Source organism: Salvia splendens, chromosome 13 (genome assembly GCF_004379255.2).
Source record: "Salvia splendens isolate huo1 chromosome 13, SspV2, whole genome shotgun sequence".
Taxonomy (NCBI): Eukaryota; Viridiplantae; Streptophyta; class Magnoliopsida; order Lamiales; family Lamiaceae; genus Salvia; species Salvia splendens.
In genome coordinates, this window is record NC_056044.1 from 13705999 (window position 1) to 13715039 (window position 9041).

General features: G+C 42.8%; 1 pseudogene; it reads right to left on the reverse strand.

Annotated features, from left to right (window-relative positions):
• Positions 1-769: 769 nt before the first annotated feature.
• On the reverse strand, positions 770-8269 carry LOC121760531 (annotated as a pseudogene).
• Positions 8270-9041: the final 772 nt, after the last annotated feature.

Genomic DNA, 9041 nt, shown 5'->3' on the forward strand with positions numbered 1-9041 from the left:
TTCTAACTAACCAGATTAATGAGTTAATCAAAATGATTTTTTTAAAAATTTGATCATTTACTGTTCTAGCTCTAGGTAAAATAAATATTTTATACTCCCTCTGTTCTATAATAGTAGAGTCATTTTGTCATTTTGGTACATTCCATAGTAGTAGAGTCATTTTGTCATTTTGGTACATTCCATAGTAGTTGAGTCATTTCTCTTTTTAGTAAAAGTCAACACAGTTCTTCTTACTTACTTTACTCTTTTTTTCTTTTTCTTAAATCGTGTGCCGAAAAGAAACGCCTCCACTACTATGAAACGGAGGGAGTAAGTCTTTAATATAAAGCTAATTTGGTTAAAAATGGTTAATTCGAACGATAATTAACCCACTAATCTGGTCAAAACGCAATTGACCATCAATTTTTGAGTGACCGTTAATAATTGATCAAAACTTATTTAGGACCACAAGCTAACAAATATGACCACAAAGTTTTGTGAGCAGATGTAGAGGACCTAGTCGTAGTCCAGTCTTTTTATAAATAACTAAATAAAGGTGTAATTAAATGTAAGCTACATATATATTACAAACTTCAAATTATAATCTGGATCAATAGATGTAGTGATTTGATGTCAACAGATGACAATCAATATCAACAAAAAAATGTCAACCGATTGACATTGAGTTGACATTTTGTGTTGACGTTATTTATCCTCTGTTAGACATTAAATCTTAAAATCTAATGGTCTGGATTATAGTTGTGAGATTGTGGGATATATGTAGTTTGCATTATACATATTTACTCACCACACGAGTATGCTTAATTTCTTGGATGCTCAAATCATACTCGTTTCCTTCGTAGAGGTCAATTAGGGTTTCAAGAAAATCATTCTTCCTGTGGTAATTAGAGGAGGCTCCTCGCGCTTGCAATCGTTGCTCGATAAGTGTCTGCACTGACTCGAGCACACCCTCGATGTGATATTCAATCTTCTTTCTGAGTCCCAGCGGATAGAAAGGATAAAATATGGGGATGAAATCTGAAATATTTGGAACACCCATGTACCTTGTGATGGCCTTAACATGCTCCTTGAATTTCCTATTAGCTACGGAATCTGTTAAGAGATGATTTCTCTTAACAAGATTCCAGCGTCGCGGTTGCGATTGGCGAATGGATAAAAGGGTTAAAAGGTAGTCGCGGGAGCTTTGCCCGTCGATCAAAGTAAGAACAATACAGAATTGAAATAAAGCGTGAAAATAAGATAATTGTTTTTCTTCAATGATTCCTTCAAAAGATAACAAAGACTCTTATTTATAATACTAATTCCGTAATACCCTAACTTAGGGACCAAGAAAATAATCATAAGCATATATGGAAAAATATGGAAAATAATTGATAGACAAATTAATAGAGATATGGAGATATCTCGTATCAACTCCCCCACGGTTAAAATCCACCTTTTCCTCAAGGTGGGAACCACGACACAAGGACGAGCGTCACGAACAGAAGCTCGAGCGAGATATTCCCTCCTGGATCAAATGAACAAGAGCTTTGTTTTGCGGACAAATCACTCAGTTGGCATGCATTAGCAACTACCATGGGGATACTTTCGTTCGATATATCAAGTTGCAACTTCATATCAACTGCTCCAAGGTAAAGCAAAGGAGGAATCTCTGGATAGTCATCCACATACTCAACGTCATCATCTTCCTTTTCCAACATATCCTTGCCATGTGAACTAATAAGCTTGAGCCTAGAAGTTTCTTTTCTTTTTACAATTATCCCTTGCACCATTAGAACTCCATGAACTAGAAGGAATACTTGAAGAAAAACACAACCTCCTGGATCAAATACGCATGATCGTCTTTTTGCACCAAAGAGAAGAGTTGAACGTCCCCTTTTACTAAATCCACAAAAGGTCGCTAGAGAAGGACGGCGATACCTCGGTCCCCTTTCACCTTGTTTGTGATACACAGAGAACATATAACCACCTGTAAAATAATAAAACACGGACAACCAACTCCTCAAAACAATAAGGTCGAGAGCATTTCCCATAGCAACCACCTCTATTAGCTGCGTGACTTTATCCCACACATCAAAAGGCTCATACTGAGGGAAGGAGAGTCGGGAAACGTCTAACTCCGGCATGATAGCCCCTTCTTCCACTCCAGCATTAGCAAGGCTCTCGGTCTTCTCCCGAGAAAGACATTTACAACTCCTATCTAACACCAATAGCCTACCACCCTCATCTGTAACAGATTGTAAATAATGAACCCCTTGCACCTCAAATTGAAGATTGGATGAATCATGGTGTGTGACTATTGCGAGAGTGAATGGTGATCTACGTCTATCCATATTGTGCTTGTGATTATTCAGCCCCAAAACAGAGAGCTTGTCCAAATGGCCTTGAATGCCTAAACACGGCTGTGGTGACGGCATGTCGTTGCGCGGAGGGATTGACCGAGCTTTGTTGAATGATGTACAGTACTTGCAACATTACCGACATGAAAATCCACATATACACAGGCAATTACCTTCTTCACATCCTCAATGGAACCATCTGTGTCCTCTTTCAAAGAATCAAACCAATTGCCTAACATTGTACTATCCACCCTATCATGCTCCACATCGTGCGGAGGATTTTGGCGTGCAAAAACAACATTACATAATCATATATGTCATCATTACTGCCATAAATTGATCCACTAACATCAACACTAGAGTGAATAACATCTTTCTGTGCAATCACATTCGACAAATCAGATCAAATTGTTTTTCATTGGTTACTTGCAAAAATTCCTCAACTTCTGTCAATACCTCTTCATCACCAATTGGATCTTGATTAAGTAATTGATCAGTTAAAATATCATCATAAATAATTTTATGAAATTGTACTGATTTATGATCATCAATATCATCGGCAAGTGACTCTATTGAACCATACCTTATATCTGGGCCGCACGGCAGGGAGATCGTGGCTAATGCTGGGGCAGCAGTGCTGCTGAACGGTGGTGGCTCGGTGGATGCCAAAAGGAGGGCCAGCGTGGCGGCAGTGGCTGGTCGAGCACGGGCTCCTGGTGCTGATGGTTTTGCTGCCAATAGGTGTGCTGCTGGGGCGGCTGTTCGGGCAGAAGGTCTTGATAACCGGCAATCGTGTAGCGCGTCGGTGTGGCTACGAGCGCCTGCCGCTGGTCTAGTGGATCCCAACATATCTGCTGTCGAGGCATACCGTGGTCCGGGTGCAGGTTGTGGCTGTGCACAAAAATTGGGGCTTTGGTGTTGCAGAAGCGCGGTTGTATGGCAGTCGACGAATGTTGCAGGCAGGTCAGACGGTGGCTCCGGTTGGTATGGAGGCGGCGGTAGGTACTTATCCGGCTGATGGGCTGTGTGTGGCCGGTATGGCCGCTGCCAATCCGGCGGTTCGGGCGGTTGAGAGTGCGGTGGGTGAAATCCCACCTCGACTAATGGCGGGTGGCCGTATGGTTGCTGTGGAACAGGCTGTTCGTGGAACGACAAGGGAAACTCGCCATACTCGTCCAACTTCTTGTTTAATCTGTTGCAGAAAGCCATTATCCGGTCACATAGGGAAATGATTTCCTCGTTGGTACAAGCCATGAGTTGCGAAGATGAAAGCACCAATTATTAAGAGATGATTTCTCTTAACAAGATTCCGGCGTCGCGGTTGCGATCGGCGGAGGGATAAAAGGTAGTCGCGCGAGCTTTGCCCGTCGATCAAACCAAGAACAATACATAATTGAAATAAACCGTGAAAATAAGATAATTGTATTTCTTCAATGATTCCTTCAAAAGATAACAAAGACTCCTATTTATAATCCTAACTCCCTAATACCCTAACTTAGTGACCAAGAAAATAATCATAAGCATATATGGAAAGTTATGGAAAATAATTGATAGACAAATTAATAGAGATATGGAGATATCTCGTACCAGAATCGGAGGTGGTGTACTGGAAGAATTCAATGGAGAAAATGGTAGCAAACATGAGGTTGGACATAGTGACGAAGGTCGATTCTCCGACGTTCATGACTGTGCCGCTGCACACGGAAACGTGGTCGGCCAGCTTAGATAGAATGTCTCGCGGAGAGCTCGACTTGCTTGAAGAGCTTTTTTGGAGAAGAGTTCCTCTCTTGCTAGGTGGCGAAGTTTTCTCCATACAGGAGAGGTGAGGGGCGACATAGCTAAGGAAATGTTTTCGCGGCCGAGGACGCGCGCCGAGTTGGGGGTGAATCCGTTGGCGAAATCGAGGCCGTGCTTTTGAAGGACTTCCATCGCGGTTTGAGGGGAGGAGGCAACAATGGCGAATTGAGTCCCGAGCTGGAGGGAAATCAAGGGGCCGTAGGTTTTAGAGAGGTGGGCGAGGGACTTGTGCAGCTTTGAGCCAACTTGTAAAATGTTGCCTATGATCAGCCAACCATGCAGCCCCGGAGGGCATTGCTGCCGCCTCCACTCCTGTCGCACCACCCATGCTGATGCTGCTAACAACAAGAGGGATACAACAATCATAACATGTAACGCCCGTACCTTAAATACGAAATTAATTTTATGAAACGAAATAGTTGATAAAATTATTTCGGAATATGATGCTTCTCGATAATTGTGATTTGGAAAAAATCGTATGATTTTATGTGTTTCATGTGAAAAGGAATGTGCTTATTCTAATTGTGAACGATGGGAGACACGTTTAAGGTGTCGTTGAAAGATTGACGATGAAATTGCTATTTTTAGCAAGACGAATGAAATACGTGGAAAGGTATATATATTTTCTATCTATGGATAACGACGCGCGTAAATCGAGGAATGGTTGAAGGGATAGTATATTTGGAACAACACCAAATATAAATTATGCCGTTAAACGTACTTTAATTTTGGTTGTGAAGAACGAGATAACAAAATAAAATAAAGACCCGTGAATTTTAATTTATGAAGGAAAAATGTGAAAAATAATGTATGAAATTATTTTGGACTTTTCAAAATAAATTTGAAGTGCAATTAAATACAAAATATTTGGATCCTAGATTTTCTTTTAAATACACCAAGTAGTAGTACTGTTTTCTAACTTGGGCTTCCAATTTATTTAAGCCCAAACCAAAACCAATTTAATTAAAAAGCTTAAAGCCCAAGTATGGTTTTAAATTAAGTTGGACCAAGCCCAAAACCCTTTTCTTTTTCTTTCTTTCTTCTCCTTTTTTTTTCTTCATGGCCGACGGCCTTCCTACTCATGAAGGAGACTCTCCATTTCCTACCACCTTCCATCTTCTACCATTACTCCCACAAATCCAAGAGTCACCCACTACTCCTTTCTTAAACCTCCTCTCTAACCCCTCACCATTTACACTTCACAAAAAAAAAAGAAAGAAAGAAAAGAAAGAGAGGGAGAAGAGACGAGAGAGATTGCCGAGAGGAAGGAGGAGAAGGAGGAAGTTGCTTTCACCATTCTTTTTGTTCCACCACCACCAAGTTAAACTCTTGAGGTATAATCTCTTCCCTATCCTAAAGCATGAGTTGCATAGCAGCTTTGCATACATGTTATACCTCCTTGTGTCATAACTCTTCCATAACCAAATTAAGTAGAAACCAACTTAGAACCTTCCAAACGATCGCCGTACGTAACCGAAACTTAGAAAGAATATAGCTTTATGACCATAACGTGCGTTGCGGGACGATTCAGAGTGGTTTCGGTGAAGGAGAAGCCACCGCCGGCGACGGGCAGCGGCGGACAGCCATGGCAGCGGCTTCCCCCCCGTGGGCGATGGCTTTCGGTGAGCGACGGCAGTAGCTTCCCACCCGTCCCCGCCGTGGCAGCGGCCTGGCGAAGCAGCAGTAGCAGCGCGGCGGCGGTGGCGCGACGGCGAACCCAACGACGACGACCGGCTGAAGGCGTCGACTTCTCGACGACGATGCAGTGGCGACGATCCCGTCAATGGCGTCGAGGCGGAGAGAGGGCGACGGCGGCGGGCCTTCGTCGTGGTGGCAAACGGCAGTGAGGGGGAGAGACGGGGAGAGAGGAGGGAGGGAGAGAGAGTGTGTTGGAGGAAGAAGATAGAGAGTGATATTGGGCCATGTTTTTATTTTTTATTTTTGATTAGTTGGGCCTGGGATTAGTTTGTTTGTTGTTGGGCCTTTTTAATAATTAATTGGAGGTTTAGTTAAATTCTTGGGCTCACTTTTAAATTGTTGGGGCTCCCTAATTGTTTATGGAGGAATAAAGTGTCTAAGTAGCTTAATCTTTTGGGCCGGTAATTAGAGATAAATGGGGGGAAATATTTAATTAATTCTCGGAATAATTTTTGAGGAATGAATAATTTACCCTAAGCATGAAATAATACTTTTTCAACAGTAAATAATTACGAAAATTTAAGTATGCGCTTAAATAATTTTAGAAATTATTTTCGACGTCATGGAAAGTACGAGGAGCCAACGGAGGAAAAAAAAAACGAGCGTAAGCAGCCGACCGGCGTCGCACGCGACGCCTTGGGTGGCTGCCGAATAACCGAAAATGCACAAAAATCGAGAAAGAGAATTAAAAGATTTTAATTAGAGTGCATGCATTCTAAGTATCGTCGTTACCGAGAATTGATATGAATTTTATGTATTTTCCGAAAAGGTGGTTCGCACACACGCTAAAAGTCGGAACGAGGAACTTTGTACGGAAATCCTAAACTTTGAGGTGGGCTTTATTACTTAAATTTTTATTTGCAATTGATATGTTTATGGTGAAATAAGGGTGGTTTTAAATAGTATGTCATGCCGTATTTTATGTTTTTGAATTGCCTATCTGATTGTCTACTAGAATAATGTTCTACTAGACTTTGATGGTTAACGAATTCGGGTCTAACTAGGGTCTAAGCCCTACTTAGGCTAGTGCACTGTTGGGGATCGTGAGCCGTCCTCTAGGTCGGCCGGTCCAGTGATCGAGTTTGTGGCCACATTCTCGTTTCACATGATGGTTCAGATATGGTACATGATGGAGGATGACGATTGTCCGCGCGGACACTATTTTAAGGAATGAATTTTAGTGTTTCTCGGCCTTTTTAAAGTAAAACCCGGGATTCACTCGATGATGGCTTGACATATCTTAATGATGAATGTATTTCGGGCATGAGTTCACTGGGTGCATCAAGTACTCAGCCCCTGCATATGTTTTCCCTATGTGCAAGTTGAGCGAGGTTGGGAGGCGGAGGATGTTGAGTGATGATCCAAGAACTGTTCCGGTTACTATTATGTCTTCATACATAGTAGTAGCTAAACTCTCATATTGCTTCCGCTACTCAATGTTTTAAGAATTTCTGTTATTCTCGTTAAATTGTTGAACTCTGTTATTCTCCATTATGCAATATCGAGATTGAAACTTTGGTTAAATAAATGGAATTTCATCTTTGATCGTTAAGTTGCATTGTCTTGATTGTTTTCCCCCTTCTTCCCCGCTTCTTAATTCCCCCACTAGTCACGATTTCCCGTGCTTCCTATCCTTAGGAAGTGCGGTCGTGACAGAATGGTATCAGAGCAATTTTTCCTTCCGCTCTGGACCGAGTGTCGTTTATTCAATCTAGTCTAGACTCGTTTCGCTAAACTAAAAGAGTATCCATTTAAAGCTCAACACTCCGTCTCACCGCGCTCAACACGAAAGAAGGCAAAAGTTGAAACGAAGCATATTAGAAGTGATAGAACGAATGGGGCGCGGAAAGGCGCAAATTCCAAGGGATGCTGAAATGACGAGAGCAAGGGTAACCTTGTAAAGCACGATTGGCGTTAGATTGAAGGAATGACGAAATTACAAAAGTACCACGTTTATAAAATACGAAACATCTATCCTTAGATGATAACCTAAAAAGAAAAGAATTGTTATGACTTTTCCTTATGGAAATCGACAGGTAGATGCACGGTAGCACGTATGACGTTCTCTACGCGTTTTATCTTTTTCTACCTTGCTTTATTTCTTTTTCTACCACTGGTTGATAAGGGCACTTACTTTTATGTAGATGGCGATCATGATCCACGCACCGCTAAGGGGAAGGTACGTCAAGAATGGATTGCGGGCGGTGGAAATGTATCGCGGGTTCGAGAGGGACGAGAGGGCCCCTTTGATATCTTATGTCGCCGATTACTTGACACTACGGCGGGATGCTCATGGCTGTGGAGTGAGACACTATGAGGGAATTAAGAGACTGATTGATGGACTACCGGCACCTTGGAATAGGTGGGCCGACGAGGCTTCACGGTCATACATCTGGCATAAGCTCCCCGACTACAGCATGCAAGGAGACATGCATGGTTTCCTGAAGGTCCTCTTGGAAGCCCTGGTCGATGCTAGTGACGGACCACCACCCTATGCCCCACCTAGGAGGGAGGCATCCTCATTGAGTCGCAGCCCCTACAGCGGGGGTCGGTACGAGAGTGAGACGCCGCAACCAAACTTCCCCAAGAGGAGGAGGCTTGGGATGCGCACCTCCGCACCTCCCGCGACGGAAGTTCTTGTGGTCGATAAGCATATCGACGTCGCTACTTATGTGCGGGAGAATGATGAGGAAGAGGAGGAAGATCCTCTTGAAGATGAGGAAGAATCCCTTGAAGACGAGGAGGATCCCATGGAGGATGAGGATGATCCCGAAGAAGAGTCCCTTGGAAGGGAGGTTGAGGTTGAAAGTGAGGAAGGGGCGAATTATGAGAGAGCTCCCGAGGAGTAGTGTTCCTTTTACTGTTTTGCTAGCTTTAAATGTTTTGTTTTGACGAACGATGTAATGTTTCCTTGAAGTTTTGGTTTCCTTGTTGCAAAGACCTTGTGGAAACACGTACTGTTTTGTTCTAAGTTAATAAAGTTTCCCGTTGTTTTATCGTTGTGTTCGTTTTACCTTGTTATGTGTGGGAAAGTTTGTGAAATCACTTTTGGAAAGGTTGTGTGGTGTGGTGTGGTGATGGTAAAATCGGACTTTTGTACTAACGCATGTGTTGAACAGAATGCCTCCCCGACGTGCAGCCGTTCACCATGAGAATGAGGCAAGCAACGAGACCCAAAGCAGTGTGGGTCCTGAAGGACAACCACCA